The 17,861-nt window shown below is 42.8% G+C and overlaps 1 protein-coding gene across 3 annotated transcripts in view; it reads right to left on the reverse strand.

The window, feature by feature from the left end:
* Positions 1 to 2,313: 2,313 nt before the first annotated feature.
* The window catches only part of SLC25A36 (solute carrier family 25 member 36), an 83,034-nt gene continuing 67,486 nt past the window's right edge, over positions 2,314 to 17,861 (reverse strand). Inside the window, exons 9-12 of one of the 3 annotated variants that reach the window (XR_012043258.1) lie at positions 17,550 to 17,647; positions 10,910 to 11,010; positions 9,224 to 9,295; positions 2,314 to 4,709 (exon numbers count right to left, since the gene is read on the reverse strand). The gene's annotated coding sequence lies outside the window, so the exon portion shown is untranslated. Of the gene's footprint in view, positions 4,710 to 9,223; positions 9,296 to 10,909; positions 11,033 to 17,549; positions 17,648 to 17,861 lie in introns of all 3 variants that reach the window. The other 2 variants (XR_012043260.1, XR_012043259.1) reach the window with 2 other exon arrangements.

The raw sequence follows: 17,861 nt of genomic DNA on the forward strand, positions 1-17,861 counted from the left end.
GCCACTTTATAGGGGAGTTAAGACAGAAAATTTCATAATTTCATGTTAAGAAATACCATGGGGATGCCATAAATTTAAAAGCCAAGCACTGCATATCCAATTCAGATTAGTACACACTGCATGTACGATTACAGAATTTAAAAGTTTACAGTTCTGTATTAAAGTCAATCAATTCTAAGATGTATTTTAGTTGCCACTCATGATAATGTATTTTAAACAGAACTCAACTTTGTTAGTGGAGCCTTGTCTAGCCTAGAGATTCATAGCTAATAGCTATTATAGCTTCCTTTCACTAGCAGCTTATAGAAGTGTCCTCTCAAAAATTAGTTTCATGATGTTATGAAATCCACACCAAATAACCATTCCTCCAAGTTGATTTATGACACGGTTCATAGTGGCAGAAACCAGCAGAACTCCTGTGACGCCTTGTCCCAAAACCTGGCACCAGGGAACCTCACGCTGTGGCAAGTACCAATGGATAAGTTACATGCAGAGAACAAATCTGAAAGCACTGTGTATATGTGGGTGTGTATGTGTGTACATGCACATTATACGCACGTAGAGCAAGGTCTGTAACACTGTTGATAAGTACAGTTGCAGATTGATGTATGTGGCTTGTGTGACCAGAAGGGGATAGAGATGCACAGTGCATTAGTACAGAGCCACACAAGGCACCTGCAGGCAGTGCTGTATTCACTGGCTAGGTTCAGAAAATAACAGAGGAAAACAACAGGAGGAGTCTACCTGACTCAGCCAGTTCCAAGCTCTGCATTCAGTAGCAGCCACTGAGCAGATGCCGAGTGAGAGGGATTTCCAAAACTGTTTTCAAGGGTGCACACTATGCACCCTAACAGGCCACACACCATAAACCAGCTAAACACTTCAGAAGAAATACTATTTAAAACGCTGTCCAGGAACATGAAAAGCCTCCATATGCCGCAACCAAGAGTGAGAAGAATCAAGAGCATCTCACTGGTTAAAGGAAAATACCCAGGTGATCTTGGAAAGGATGACAGAGGACAGAAATGAAACCAGTAATAACAAACCCTTCCACTGTTATCAAGAATGCATGCCAGTTTATTTTCATATTTGCTCTAACTTTTACAGTTACTCAATGTGTTTATCAGAGCAAATTAACATTCTTTGTTCTTCAGCACAGATTTGCAGATTAGTGATACACAGAGGAGGCTCATCTGCAGGAAAGTCTTGTGGGGCTTTTTGCCTGTTATTTAATAATAATTATGACACTGTGCATTGACAAAAATAAATTTTTATAAAAAGATTATAAAAAGCAACCACGTATACCTGCATTAGGAAACAGAAGCCTTCAAATATCACAAATTAATAAATGTATGCATAATTTTGCCTGTTATTCAAAGAATAGGCATACTAGCATAGGAGTAATCATCACAAACAATATACTTGGCATGTCAAAAAAGTCATAAAGGCTCTGTGTGATTAATAGCATAATTTACATGCTTTGTAAGAAAATTTATTTTTGAGAATAAAAAGATATCTGTATATTTCCTGCATAGGCAAAATGCATTTGGCCGTTCATTAACCTAAGCTTAGAAGGAGCCAAGACAGATTTGGAGGTGGGGAGGAAGAGTAACAAAATCTTGCAAACCCAATTTGTTGCACTGAAAATGAATAGAAATAATAGCTTTGCAATCACAATAATAATTTTCTTCAAAAAGAGAGTAATAACCTGTTTAATTTCCCATTTCTAGAAAATGCTCCTGTCACTGTAGTTTCTGCACATAATAAAAAAAAAGTACAATTGTAAGTTTAGCACAATATTCTATTGCCACAAAGATACAATAAAGACTTTTTCTTGAACCTGAGCAAAGTTTTGTTAGTAACAAACTTTAACTTTCAAAGTACTGATAAGCCTTCTCACAAATCAAACCACTGTTTGTTACTCATTTTGCATAATACATCTATTACAACTTCTCCATTACTCAGTTAGTAAACAGAAAAGATGTTAGGAGACCATATCATCCCCAGTAGCACGTGCTTTTTGTCCAAGTTATTAAAAGCTGTAGAGAGCCTTCTGAAGTCAACTTTGATGGTGTTACTGATCCATTTGTCTTGATTTGTATTTCCATGATCATCACTAAAAATCAAGTTCATGCATATGACTAATGTAAGAGAAACAAACCTGAAATCTGTTTCCAATCAAAGTAACATTATTGTGGATGACTTTGCAATATTTTAATGTATGATTCTTAGAAAAGCTAAATATTTGTTTTCCAACACTAGAAACTACTTCCTGCAATGTTTCCTTACAGCATTTTAACAAAATTAGAGATGTGGCAAAAAAACAGGAAAAAAGCCTCCTATAAAGTATTGGTTTTTTACAAATCTCTGACAGCTTAAGTTTTTGCGCATTTTAACTGAGGAAGGAAATAATTCACATTCCTACAGTTTTCATCTGTGCTTTCCAGCATGGCCATATATATTCACAGTCATTAAATCCCACTGGAAAAAAGCGATGTGCAACTTATCACAATAACCTTGTCTTATGCATATGACTTATAAACAGACATTAACACATTTCGTCTACTGCCATCTATTTTATTACTACTATTAAGAGCAGAGCAGGCAGAGCTGCCTTTGTTAAGGTTTTCAAATACTTCTATTATAACATACTATTTTTCCACTTGCGTATAACACTAAAATTCTAAGAGAGGGGGCCAGAGCTGTAAATCCTTAGGGGACTTAGGAACCTAGATAAAAATCAAACCCCCAGTGAATTTAAAGGAATAACTTTTTAATTTTCAACTGCATAGCTCCAACCTCATTCTCTGTGTCACATCTAAACTTTAAGAGATAAGTTCTGTTTGGTGCCAAGTTTCCTGTTTGGTGCCAAACAAATGTTAATTTACTGCCAAATCATATACACTATCTTGTCACAAACAGTTAGCTTTTTCACAAAATGTGTATTGAGCTGAAATGAGAAAATAAACATTAGTCAATGAGCATTTGAGTGAATGAATCAAGTTTTATCACTGTGCTATCTTTTTTTGATTTAGCAATGACCTTGTGATTACACAAATCTCACCTTGCAGCTCTTGACTTGCACGCGATCAATGTGTATTTCTACATAACATCCAAGAAAAGGCAGTCTTTCACACAGTTTGCCAAAACCAATAAATTACTAGTGTTAGTTCCATAGTGGGGAGAATTCATGCTTTGTCATTTGCACGGATTAATCTTCCAGCTATCGCAGATGTCCTTAAAAATCCACGATTGTATAATATAATCCAGGGTATTCAATAGGGATATTATCTAAAAAACTGTTGACTTCAGCAGAGGGGTTCAAGTCAGATTTTAAAAAGACAATGAATCCACCAGTTTATATTCTTCTTATTATTTGACTTTATTTTGTGCTAATTTCCTATTCATGCTGTCTTTGAATACAAATACAAAATAAACCATGTCAAAACCATGAATACAAATCAGAATATGAAATGTCAGGACCTATAAGCATTCCTATTATGCCTGTGTGCTAGTGGAGATAATTCTGGTGCTGCTGAACATGCAAATATTTTAAAGGAATTTGGAAATGAAGGGGAGACAGCTTGCCATGGTAAATTGCCTATTAAAAGTTCAGCTTCTCTCTGACACTGCTGCATTTTACCAATGGGTAAGAATGATCGTGCCCTTTCAAGTCAGCCGCGGTACAGCTCTGCCAATTTAGATTGCCATAAGATAGGTACATCCTGAGTTGTCAGTGAGCAATCATTAAAAACGTTGTGAAATAATTTAATGAAATGTTTAATGAATATGCAAATGTCGGCCAGGAAGATAACTCATTTTCATTTGCTGGTTTAAGTAAAAGAATAAATTACTGAGAATAGAGGCAGGAGTCAGCCACCTGTAAATTCACTTAGAAAGGAGACAGTAGGAGATGAAAATGTTCTGTTCACTACCTCATTATAGGACATAATGCCCAGGGCACTTTACCTGCAGCCAAATCTATTCCTTTATCTATGAGATAAGACAACCTCTATGTCCTGGCTGTGTATGGAGAACTGTTCAGCTCCTTCTGTGTTCTTCCACAGAGAACATTTTGTGGGTTCAGAGATCTCCCAGGAGTGAAGCTACAAAACATGTAGACTAGGGAATGGGGAGGCTGAGGTCTCAACAAAGGCATACCTTACACTGATCCCGTAGGACAATTTCAGGCTTGGCTGCATTTGTATCAGAAGAGGTTTCTAAGGAGAGTTTGAATGTCCTTCAACCACACGACAGATAAGGGGGACCTAACAGTGACTATCAGTAAACTCATGATAGATTTAATCACACTAGTCTAGCACAAACTACAAACCTATGCACACCCATGAATACCATCTACAGATGCCACTACACTGAAGCCTGGACAGCTGTTGGCTAACTTAATTAAAACTTTCCTTGGCTTTTTTGCTGTATGGATTTTCCCTTTGTCTGAGGCCTGAGATGACTTTGGGGCTGTTGATGGAGGCAGGACCAATGAGTTCATCCACTCCCACCCTGTGAGAAATTAAGAGAATGCAAGATATGTAATTTTCTCCTTCTGATATTACATGGTCTTCATTCAGCCAAAATTACCTTTTGTTTTTTGGTGAGGAAACGCTGAAGGCTGAGTTAGACTCCGCCTGCGTGGAGTAACATAACAGGCAGAGGGCTCACGTTGAGATGTTCCACCAGGAAATTTGAAACAGATCCTGTCATGGAGAGGGATTTAATTATTTTGATGTCATTATGTAACACTGTTGTGGTCTAAGCCAGCCAGCAGCTAAGCACCACACAGCGGTTTGCTCATTCCCCCCACCCCCAGTGGGATGGGGGAGATAATCGGCGGGGGAGGGGGGGGAGAGTAAAATTCGTGGGTTGAGATAAAGACAGTTTAATAGGACAGAAAAAAAGGGAAAATAATAATAATAATAATAATAATAATGATAATATACAAAACAAGTGATGCACAATGCAACTGCTCACCACCCACTGACCGATACCCAGCCAGTTTCCCAAGCAGCGGTCACCACCCTCCAGCCAACTGCCCCCAGTTTCTATACTGAGCATGATGTCATATGGCATGGAATAGCCCTTTGGCCAGTTTGGGTCAGCTGTCCTGGCTGTGCCCCCTCCCAGCTTCTCGCTGGCAGGCCATGAGAAGCTGAAAAGTCCTTGACTAGTGTAAGCACTGCTCAACAACTAAAACCTCAGTGTGTTATCAACATTATTCTCATTCTAAATCCAAAACACAGCACTATGCCAGCTACTAGGAGGAAAATTATCTCTATCCCAGCCGAAACCAGGACAGTATCCACCCCTTATTCTATACCATCTACGTCATGCCCAAGTCCCATACTTTCCAATACATCCCAATTAATCACTACCACCTTTCCTGTATTTTCATATATACACACAGATATTATTCCCTATAAAATGTTCACTGAGTTCATTTAGTCCATGACTTTGGGGTCCATCTGTCATAACAGTCCTTCAGGGCAGGAGAGATACTGTGTGGTGTTGGATTGTTGCATGCTGAAGCCAGTTCTGGTTCCATCACCACTGTACTTGTCCAGTTCTATCATCGCTGCACTTTGCTCAGTTTCATCAAAATTCATTCTTCATTAATCTGGGTGATTCTTACTGTAACATCATCGATATGGTATATAGCCACCATAGAAGTGATGACATACAGTATTATATAGCAATTAACATCATACAATTCAGTTCATTGGCCATTTTCAACCAAAATAAAATCCCCTTGAGGTACACAGACTTCCCCATTCTCCCGCATCACCCAACAAGTACACCCAGGTCCTTGAGCAAAAGCAATCCCACGAATGGGTTTGCCTTTCCCTAAGGCAGGAGTAACCCAGACTGTCTTCCCCAGCATATTTTTATGTGCACTACAGGGACCCTCTACAGTACATAAAAGTTTTCATTGGGCATGGCCAGCTCGATTGACAGATCCCCTAGTGTTGACTAACCAGGTGGCTTTTGCTAAATGTGTATCCCAATGTTTGCATGTCCCACCAACCATTGCTCGCAGTGTAGTCTTTAACAGTCCATTGTATCGTCTGATTTTCCTGGAGGCTGGTGCATGATAGGGGATGTGATATACCCACTCAATGCCATGCTCTTTGGCCCAGGTGTCTATGAGGTTGTTTCGAAAATGAGTCCCGTTGTCTGACTTAATTCTTTCTGGGGTGCCATGTCGCCATAGGACTTGCTTTTCAAGGCCCAGGATAGTGTTCCGGGTGGTGGCATGGGGCACAGGGTATGTTTCCAGCCATCTGGTGGTTGCTTCCACCACTGCAAGCACATAGTGCCTGCCTTGGCAGGTTTGTGGGAGTGTGATATAATCGATCTGCCAGGCCTCCACATATTTATATTTCAGCCATTGTCCTCCATACCACAGAGGCTTTAACCGCTTGGCTTGTTTAATTGCAGCACATGATTCACATTCATGGATAACCTGTGCAATAGCGTCCACGGTCAAGTCCACCCCTCGATCACGAGCCCATCTATATGTTGCATCTCTTCCTTGATGGCCTTGAGGTGTCATGGGCCCAGCGAGCTATAAATAATTCACCCTCATGTTGCCAGTCCAGATCCACCTGAGCCACTTCAATCTGAGCAGCCTGATCCACCTGCTGGTTGTTTTGATGTTCTCCAGCGGCCCGACCCTTGGGTACATGAGCATCTACGTGATGTACTTTTACAACCAGGTTCACTTCCCCGGGCAGCAATATCTTGCCACAATGCGGCAGCCCAGATGGGTTTGCCTCTGCGCTGCCAATTGTTCTGCGCTCATTGCTGTAACCACCCCCACAGGGCATTTGCCACCATCCATGAATCAGTACAGAGATAAAGTACTGGCCACTTTTCTCATTCAGCAATGTCTAAAGCCAGCTGGATGGCCTTCACCTCTGCAAACTGACTCGATTCTCCTCCTTCTTCAGCAGTTTCTGTGATTTGTATAGGACTCCATACAGCAGCCTTCCACCTCTGATGCTTTCCCACAAGGCGACAGGACCCATCAGTGAACAGGGCATATTGCTTCTCATTTTCTGGCAGTTTATTATATAGTGAGGCCTCTTCAGCACACATTACCTCCTCCTCTGGTGATATTCCGAAATCTTTGCCTTCTGACTAGTCCATAATTACTTCCAAGATTCCTGGGTGACTGGGGTTTCCTATTCGAGCCCGTTGTGTGACCAGTGCAACCCACTTACTCCACGTAGCATCAGTTGCATGATGTGTACAGGGGACCCTCCCTTCGAACACTGAGCCCAGCACTGGCAGCCGGGGTGCCAGGAGGAGCTGTGCTTCAGTACCAACCACTTCCGAAGCAGCTCGAACCCCTTCATAAGCTGCCAATATCTCTTCTTCAGTAGGAGTATAGTGGGCCTCGGATCCTCTGTATTCCTGACTCCAAAACCCTAGGGTTGACCTCAAGTCTCCCCTGGTGCTTTCTGCCAGAGGGCTCCAGGTAGGGCCATTCTCCCTGGCTGTGGTGTAGAGCACATTTTCTACATCTTGCCCTGCCCGGACTGGCCCAAGGGCTACTGCATGAACTACCCCGTTTAATTTGTTCAAAGGCTTGTCGTTGCTCAGGGCCCCATTTGAAATCGTTTCTCTTCTGGGTCACTTGGTAGAGAGGGCTTACAATCAGACCGTAATTTGGAATATGCATTCTCCAAAAACCCACAACGCCTAAGAAAGCTTGTGTTTCCTTTTTGCTAGTTGGTGGACACATGGCTGTTATTTTGTTGATCACATCCATTGGGATCTGATGACATCCATCTTGCCATTTTATGCCTAAAAACTGGATCTCCTGTGCAGGTCCCTTGACCTTATGGCCTTTTATGGGATGATTGTTATGGGAGATTAGTCTCATGACCAGTAATTTTATTATACCATAAGCCAGTGTTACACAGTGCAGCAAAATTATAACCTTGACTCAGCTCCCAGCAGCAATAAACAGCACAAGAGGGAACATGTACTGCAAGTAAGGTATTACATAGCACATCTTTGAGAGCAACTAAATCAACATTGAAACCAGTGACTATTAAACCAATATAATGAATGCTTATAACAAATTTGCCTTAACACTCTCTGGTCAGATCTGTCATTGTCTCAACAAAATAAAAGATGAAGCCAAATCTGAAAATAGCAAAGTAATATTGTTCAGATATGGAACAATAAGGTATGAACTTGAAAATGAGTTTCCAAACAGCTTGTAAACTAGATTATCTGAACGGAAAGTAAAGTCTGTATGGTAACCATCACTGGATTATAATAAAATGGCCTAAACTCTGAGAATTTGGGGGATATGATTTCACTTGTTAATTGCTTTTCCAACAAAGCAGTTCATGTTTAGTTCGAGTAAGCTGGACATTAATATTGATGGATAGCAATTAGGTGACTATGTAACACCTTGCAATTTTTCAATTCACATCAGAAACAACTGAGCCCTCGAATTCAACAGGTATATTTTCTTCTTTCTCTCCTTTCTTGACCTATTTTTTTTCCAAATCCCAGTGCTTGCCATATAAATAGTCAAGAGTAAATATGACAACATGAATTTGAGAGCAGTCTGAATCAGGGTAATAGCTGTAATGGGCATTAGATATGCTTCAACTGATGAGGAAAAGATGGATTATTGCCATGAATAAACAGCAACCAAACTCCAACACAACATCCCAGTGTTAATGTAATAAGCAGAAATTTAGCTTCTCGCACTCATATTTGTTATACTCTCAATTTCCATACACCATAGTAGTAAGCCCAGCTTTTGAAGCAAAAGCAAGCCCAGCTGAAACATATTAGCATTAATGTACAAATTAACATTTTGTACAACTAAAAAAAGAACTACTAATCAAAGTTGAAATATGTAACTTTGAACCAACTTTGTGTCGTGAAATAATACTGGCAATCAGAATTTACAAATAAACTATTGAAATAATGTTCCTTCAAATGATGCAAATATATTGTTTGTATGGGATGGAAGTTATGTGAAGAGGAATATATAGTATAATTAGAAAAAACAGTGGAGCAGAACAAAATAGTCTACTGACAAATCTGTAGGCTGGGAAGTACACACCAGAGAAACTTTTGGATTATGGAGCAGTAACACCAACAAGATCTCTGCAGCACAATTGCCTATTCTCAAGAAATAAGATTAAGAATATTAATTTGCTCAAATGCATAGTTAATAAAATACCTGATGCCTCTAGTGAAATCTTCCCAGTAGATTCTTCACAGAGTTACAGAATCAGCTAACTTCCATTTTCCTCTAGTAAGGAGAATCATTCAGATAATAAGCATTAACTTAAAATTAAGATAAAATAAGTAAGATAACAGTACATATTTTGAATAGCTTGTGAATGACTCAATATTTAACATTAAAAATAGAATGCTTAACTATTAATTACGCTTTCTCTACCATCCTACAACATTTTAGCCATATGGTTTCAACAGCTTGGACCGGTACAGGTAGCTATGTGCAACAGAGGGCATCCATGTTCAGTGCTTCATGGTGAGGTGTCATGCTCAAATTAAGTTTATTTTTAGAAAATTAGATTCCAATTATAAAATTTCACCTGAAGCTTGGCTTGTAAAGCCTTGTAACATAGGTGCAACTTTTTAATATTTCTAAACAATACCTCCTATAAAACGTGCTGAATTTTAAACACAATGGAGGGAATTTACTGGACTCCAATACCTTCCAAAACTTTTCACTTCAGATATTTCAAAATACAGTTTAAAAATCTAAATTTACTTTTCAAGTGAAGTCCACTCCTGGATCATTCCCAATACAGCAAGCTAAGTCCACAAAAAAGATGATGATGTGAGGAATATTTTAACTCTTAAAGAAACTTAGGTTATAACTTTACCAGTTTGTGGCAAACTTTTGAAAAACACAATAGATGTTCATGGTGGAGGGACAGGCAGCCCAAGTAGATTGATGAATAAGTATACATCTCACCCTCTTTTCAGACTTGAAAGGAATTGTTTCATTATTTTTTTCCTCTGGCAAGTCAATGGAGAGAACTGAAAAGCTCAGAATTAATTATTTCTTTCCTACCGTGTACGTGCTAAATTAGGAAGTACACATCATCCTGAGAAGCAGAGAAACATAATTTAATGATGCTTCTCTGAAGAGAAGTTTCTTAATGAGGAAGTGAGCACAGAAACTGAGCTGCTGCTCGAATTGTGAATGAAATACTAGATTTCTTTTTTATTGTATATCATCTTATTGATGGCTGTCCACAACCAGGTGCTGACTTAAACTTTTCTAATCTCATCACAGCAGGAGAAAATAATCATAACCTAGCCATAACTTCTTTTTTTACTCAGCAATCAGTCATGGAAAAAACCCTGTCATTCAATTTCTCCAGTTAAGTTAATAAAATAGAGCTTTTTCCTTTCTCAGGCAGTACAGATGATCAGAAAGAGACCAACAATAGAGAAAATGCCCTCAACAAAATGGGGCTGGAGAAATTATGTTCCCAATTGCTGACAAACTACAGATTAAATTTGTCATTTCATTCCAAAACCCTCCAGTAATAAAGTATTTTTCAGTACTTTATTTGAAAGCTATTAAAAAAAAAGTTAAATGGACAAGGCATATGGAATGATATAAAATTAATGCTGATTTTTAAATGACCTTCCATTAATTTGACAGTTTTCTGTGAATTACTGGGTTTTATCCTGGTTTGGGTTTTGCTTGTTTTCCCCCCCCCCCCAGGCTGATCTTTTCTTTTGCAAGCAACCAAATGTGAGAAGATGCTCCAAATGGCACTTGGTTGCTTGGTTGCTATTAGTTTTCAGCACAGTGCTAGCTTAACGCAGAAAATGGTTTCTCCATTGCTAGATATTCTAACAACTCTCCTCTTGGAAATCTTACCCTTTGGGTTCTGGGAGCAAACTGCCCAAAAGGCACAGGCCACAAACCAGCTGACTCAACTCATGAAATCCCATGATATCTTAATGTTAGATGATGTCTGTCTGGAAAAGAAGGAGAAGCTACCTGTGAAACCAGGTAGCCACATTTACATACCATTTTTATGGTTATGTAATACATTTAAAAATGTATTACACTGGATATTAACAAGCACTCAATACAGGTAATTATTTCTGCTCTGCTTTCAGAGGGTAACTATAGGTTCTGTAGCAGTGCTTTCCCAGGTTATTAATATGAGCAAGACAAAGATTATTACATAGACATCTCTCCTTCCATGCTGAACTCCCCATTTCATCTCTGTTTTGTTAAATACACCCTTTGATTACATAGAAAAGTAATTATCAAAAGTGTCACAGGCATGCTAAAAATAATTTATCAGCACACAATACATAGGTAGGTAGGTTAATTTGCCTAGTCAAGATCTCGCCTGCTTTTTGTCTTGAGTACAGAGCTACTTCATTTGAAATGCGTGTTTTCTTCCCTTCCGTTGTAGGTTTCACCTGAAAAACTGTGTCACAGTTGCATTTATAATAAAGATAAGCATGAAACTTTGTACATCTTTAATTAGCTCTTCTTCCAGATTCAGTTGGTTAAAAAGCATGAGGAAAATCTGAATGTGTCTTGGTCTGACTTTGGCTGAACAGTATCAGTGCTTTTAGAGCGACAGAAGTTTCACCCCTCAGAGTGGCAGCTTGGCTGAGCTTGTGTACGCGCTTCCACGCATCCATAATGATTCCCATTGATACTCTGCAAGCAGCCAGATCAAACACAGCATTTGTTTTACTCTTTTCCAATACAAACAGTCACTGCTAACTTCATAGAATCACAGAAATCATAGAATCATTAAGGTTGGAAAAGACCTTTAAGATCATCGAGTCCAACCATAAACCCAACACCTCCATGCCTACTAAAACCATGTCCCAAAGTGCCACGTCTACATGTCTTTTAAATACCTGCAGGGATGGTGACTCAACCACTTCCCTGGGCAGCCTGTGCCAATGCTTGATAACCCTTTCAGTAAATAAATTTTTCCTAATATCCAATCTAAACCTCCCCTGGCGCAACTTGAGGCCATTTCCTCTCATCCTATCACTTGTTACCTGGGAAAAGAGACCGACCCCCACCTCTCTACAACCCCCTTTCAGGGAGCTGTAGAGAGCAATAAGGTCTCCCCTCAGCCTCCGCTTCTCCAGGCTAAACAACCCCAGTTCCCTCAGCCACTCCTCATAAGACTTCTGCTCTAGACCCTTCACCAGCCTCATTGCCCTTCTCTAGACATGCTCCAGCACCTCAATGTCTCTCTTGTAGTGGGGGGCCCAAAACTGAACACAGTATTCGAGGTGCGGCCTCACCAGTGCCGAGTACAGGGGCACGATCACTTCCCTAGTCCTGCTGGCCACACTATTTTTGATACAAGCCAGGATGCCATTGGCTTTCTTGGCCACCTGGGCACACTGCTGGCTCATGTTCGGCTGGCTGTCAACCAACACTCCCAGGTCCTTCTCTGCTGGGCAGCTTTCCAGCCACTCTTCCCCAAGCCTGTAGCATTGCATGGGGTTGTTGTGGCCCAAGTGCAGGACCTTGCACTTAGCCTTGTTGAACCTCATACAACTGGCCTCGGCCCATCAACCCAGCCTGCCCAGATCCCTCTGCAGAGCCTTCCTACCCTCAAGCAGAGCGACACTCCCACCCAATTTGGTGTCATCTGCAAACTTACTGAGGGTGCACTCGATCCCTTCATCCAGATCATTGATAAAGATATTAAACAAGACTGGCCCAAGCACAGAGCCCTGGGGGACACTGCTTGTGACCAGCCACCAACTGGATTTAACTCCGTTCACCACAACTCTCCGGGCTTGGCCATCCAGCCAGTTCTTTACCCAGCGAAGAGTACACCTGCCTAAGCCATGAGCCGCCAGCTTCTCTAGGAGAATGCTGTGGGAAACAGTGTCAAAGGCTTTACTAAAGTCGAGGTAGATAACATCTACAGCCTTTCCCTCATCCACTAGGCGGGTCACCTTGTCATAGAAGGAGATCAGGTTGGTCAAGCAGGACCTGCCTTTCATGAACCCATGCTGGCTGGGCCTGATCCCCTGGTTGGCCAGCACATGCCTGTTGAGTGCACTCAAGATGAACTGCTCCATAATTTTCCATGGTACTGAGGTCAGGCTGACAGGCCTGTAGTTCCCCAGATCCTCCTTCCAGCCCTTCTTGTAGATGGGTGTCACATTGGCAAGCCTCCAGTCGTCTGTGACCTCCCCTGTTAACCAGGACTGCTGATAAATGATGGAGAGTGGCTTGGCAAGCTTCTCCACCAGCTCCCTCATTACTCACAGGTGGATCCCATCCAGCCCCATAGACTTGTGAGTGTCCAGGTGCTGTAGCAGGTCGTTAACTGCTTCTCCTAGATTATGGGGGGTTTATTCTGCTCTCTGTCCCTGTCTTCCAGCTCAGGGGGCTGACTACCCTGGGGATAACTGGTCTGACTATTAAAGGCTGAGGCAAAGAAGGCATTAAGTACCTCAGCCTTTTCCTCATCCTTGGTGGCAATGTTCCCTCCCACATCCAATAAAGGAGGGAGATTTTCCTTGGCTCTCTTTTTGTTGTTAATATATTTGTAAAAACGTTTTTTTATTATCTCTTACTACAGTGGCCACATTGAGTTCTAACTGGGCTTTTTTGCCTTTCTAATTTTCTCTCTGCATGACTTGATGAGATCCCTGTACTCTTCTTGAGTTGCCTGCCTCTTCTTCCAAAAGTGGTAAACTCTCCTTTTTTTCCTGAGTCCCAGCAAAAGCTCCCTGTTCAGCCAGACCAGTCGTCTTCCCAGCCGGTTCGTGTTACAGCACATGGGGACAGCCTGCTCCTGTGCCTTTAAGACTTCCTTCTTGAAGAATGCCCAGCCTTCCTGGACCCCTTTGCCCTTCAGGACTGTCTCCCAAGGGACTCTCTCAACCAGCATCCTGAATAGGTCAAAGTCTGCCCTCCGGAAGCCCATGGTAGTGGTTTTACTCACCCCCCCTCCTTACTTCGCCACGAATCGAGAACTCTATCACATCATGGCTGCTAAGCCCAAGACGGCCTCCAGCCACCACATCTCCCACCAGCCCTCCTCTGTTTGTAAACAGCAGGTCAAGTGAGGCACCTCTCGTGGTAGGCTCACTCACCAGCTGTGTCAGGAAGTTATCTGCCACACATTCCAGGAACCTCCTAGACTGTTTCCTCTCTGCTGTGTTGTATTTCCAGCAGACATCCAGTAAGTTGAAGTCTCTCACAAGAACAAGGGCTAGCGATTGTGAGACTTCTGCCAGCTGCTTATAGAATGCTTCATCTGCCTCTTCATCCTGGTTGGGTAGTCTATAACAGACACCCAGCAGGATATCCACCTTGTTGGCCTTCCCCCTCATCCTCACTCATAAGCACTCGACCTTATCATCATAATCACCGAGTTCTACACAATCGAAACACTCCCTAACATGCAGAACCACCCCACCGCCTCTCCTTCCTTGCCTATCCCTTCTGAAGAGCTTATAGCCATCCATTGCAGCACTCCAGTCCTGAGAGTCATCCCACCACGTTTCTGTGCTGGCGACTAAGTCATAGCTATCCTGCTGCACTATGGCTTCCAGCTCCTCCTGTTTGTTGCCCATGCTGCGTGCATTGGTGTAGATGCAGTTGAGCTGGGCTATTGATTTCACTCCCAACATTGGAATGCCACCTTTAGGCTCCTCTCTAGTGAGCCTCACCTCTCTAGTGAGCCTCACACCTTTCCCCCTTGGAACCTAGTTTAAAGCCCTCTTGATGAGCCCTGCCAACTCATGAGCGAGAATCCTTTTCCCCCTTTGAGATAGCTGAACTCCATCTGTCGCCAGCAGGCCCGGTGCTGTGTAAAAGTCCCCATGATCAAAAAAACCAAAATCCCACTGATAGCACTAGCCTCTGAGCCACATGTTGAGCAGGTGAGTTTCCCTTTTCCTTTCAGTATTCTTCCCTGCCACTGATAGGATTGAGGAAAACACTACCTGTGCTCCAGATCCCTCAACCTATCACCCCAGTGCCCTGAAGTCCCTTTTGATCGCTTTTGGACTTCTCTCCGCAACCTCATCATTGCCTACCTGCACAACCAATAGCGGGTAATAATCAGAGGACCATACCAGACCGGGGGTTTCCTAGTAACATCTCTAACCTGGGCCCTAGGGAGGCAGCAGACTTCCCTGTGGGATAGGTCTGGTTGGCATATTGGGCCCTCTGTTCCCCTCAGAAGGGAATCGCCTACAACAATTACCCTCCTTTTTTTCTTAACAGAGGCAGTCATAATACGTGGGGCTGGCTGGCTTACCCTAGGCAACCCCCTGGATGGACCTTCACCTACATCCTCATTTGCCTGGCCCTCAAGTTCCAGAGCCCCATATCTGTTGTGTAAGGGCAACTGGGAAGGTGAGGGAGGCCGGGGCATCTGCCTGAGCCCTGAGCAGGGACATTTCCGTTTCCATTCCTCCTCCCGTCTCCTAGGTCCCCTCTTTCTGCTTGGTGGCAAGAGGGTAGGGGATCCTCTGCTTCTTGTGGAGCCTCCATCTGCTGCCTTGGCCTCAGGGATGGTACTGTGCAGCTCCACCAATTTACCTCCCTCTCACGCTCCCTGATACTCCATAACCTTTCCACTTCCTCTTTCAGCTCTGCCACCAGGCAGAGCACATCATCCACCTAGTCACACCGAAAACAGTTGTTGTCTCTGCTGCCCTCCGGTATGAGTGACAGGCTCAGGCACGCCCTGCAGCCGGAGATCTGGACAGCTGTATGGTTGTGTGGGAGCTCCGCCTGGGTCGCCACATTCCTTCTGGCGATGGCTTTCAGGCGAGTAGAAACTATAGCTAGGTGCTCTCCTGGGAAGGCGATGGCCACTAGTTGAGTGACCCTTCAGAGCCAGGAGGGGGACCGCCGCTGCCCGCTCGAACTGCCGCGCCACGGCCCGGGCGCCGCGCTCCAGGCCGCAGCTCTTGTCTGTGAGGGGGTTTCGCCGCCGTCGCTCTTGTCCCCGCCCAGGCTGAGCCAGAGCTGCCCGTCAGGAGCCGCCTCCTTCCCGCGCCTTGGCGGGGCTGGGGCACCCTCCCTCTCCCTGCGCTTCCGCCCTCGCGGTTTTGCCGCCTTAGGGAGAGTCCCCCGGCTCGATCCTTCGCTCCGGAGCCCTTCGCCTCGGTGGCTTCGCTGAAATGGCGGGTTCGGTCGGTTTTCATGGTGCGTGCCAGACATACCAACCAGGGAAACGACACAAGCCCCTTAAATTCCTGTATTAACGTGACTGCATGATGTGTTTGCTTGAACTCCCAATAAACTAAACAAAGCAACCTAACGCATGTCCAGCTACAATTCCTGGCAAAAGTACAAGACAAGGACAAAACATGATTGTGCTGTGCTGGAAAACTGGAATCAAAGACTTTTTAACCTCTCTTTCTCAAACAAAACCAGAAAGAAAAGATGTATTTGCTCTACTAGATTGCCTAGGTAATTGTCCTTGTCCAATCCCATGTTAAAAATTTATGCAGAAATGTAAGAGTTACTAATTATAAACCCCTGAATAATTAGATTCAAGAAAATGAACCGACTGATGCTTAAGTAGGTTTAACAGGTAAAGCAGACATTCTGAATCATTTGGCTGATTAAGAATGCATCCAAAGAAGAATAAACCCCAGTTCAAAATATTCAAACACCTTCAAACTGTTGCCTGGCAGGGACCCAGCAACACTATGCACTGGAGGGTTAACCAGTACATTTTTTTTAATGTACATCTAATTCTCAGTTGTTGATGAAATATTCTTCCTTTAAAACCAGACATAGTATCTGCTTCACAACGGCTGTTGCTATCAACTTCAGAGCTGTTTAAATGCCAACTGCCATACATACTACTTGAAAAATAACTCATGAACTTTCGTATTACCCCAGTGAAATCAGTACTAATATCCCCTTTCTCAGTTCCAACAGTGGAAGAGAGTGTTGGCACAAACCAATTAACTATGTTTGGAGGAAAGCGAGGGTGTGGATCCTCACCCTTACTGCCTGAGAGTCGGTTTAAAAAACAACAGAAGCAAGGCTGGTAGCTGACGGAACAGCCAGAAGAGATGGCAGAAAGAGTATTTGTTTTGTTATGGGAGGGCTTGCCTGTGGGACTGGTGCACCTTCTGGAAATTGGTTGGTTCCTAGCATCTGTTAGGAAAGCACTGGCCAATACAACCAGAACAGTGAACGCTACAAGTTCCAGTTGTTCCTTTTGGATGTGAAGTGCGATTCAGGTGTGTGTCACCTGCAGACACAAAGGGCAGGAGTCCACCTGAGCCTAGAAGGGCAGGCCCGTGGAAAAATATCCTTCACTTGCAGGGGCAAGAATATCCGAAGGAATGAGGTGGCTTGCATCTCCTTTGGCAGTCAAAATGGGCACATGCCTCTTTTCAGCAGGGGTTTGGGGTTGGCTTTCAAGTCTACTCTGAAGCTTAAATTCACACCTCTGAAGTAAGACACCTGACATGCTCTAGGCTGAATTTGCTTCAGATTAGATTACTGCAATGTACTGTAGAAAAGGTGTTGATACCTTCTTGTCAAATGTTACACATGGTGTCAATAGGTCATTTCTTCGGTTGAGTATTTTTCTGGGAGGAAATTAAATTGATATTCCTTTGTCGACTCTGGCTGTTAAGAATGAAAAAAAGATTAGGGTGTTAATTTTAACCTAAAAATACTAAATGGCCTGAAAGCTACCTAGTTCTACTGTTATAACTGAAGATGTTAACACTATTAGGGTGGTAATTTTAACCTAAAAATACTAAATGACATGAAAGCTTCCTACTTCTATTATAAGTGAAGATGTTAGCACTTGAGTCCACACACACAAGATGAGGATGAA

Source organism: Ciconia boyciana, chromosome 7 (genome assembly GCF_034638445.1).
Source record: "Ciconia boyciana chromosome 7, ASM3463844v1, whole genome shotgun sequence".
Taxonomy (NCBI): Eukaryota; Metazoa; Chordata; class Aves; order Ciconiiformes; family Ciconiidae; genus Ciconia; species Ciconia boyciana.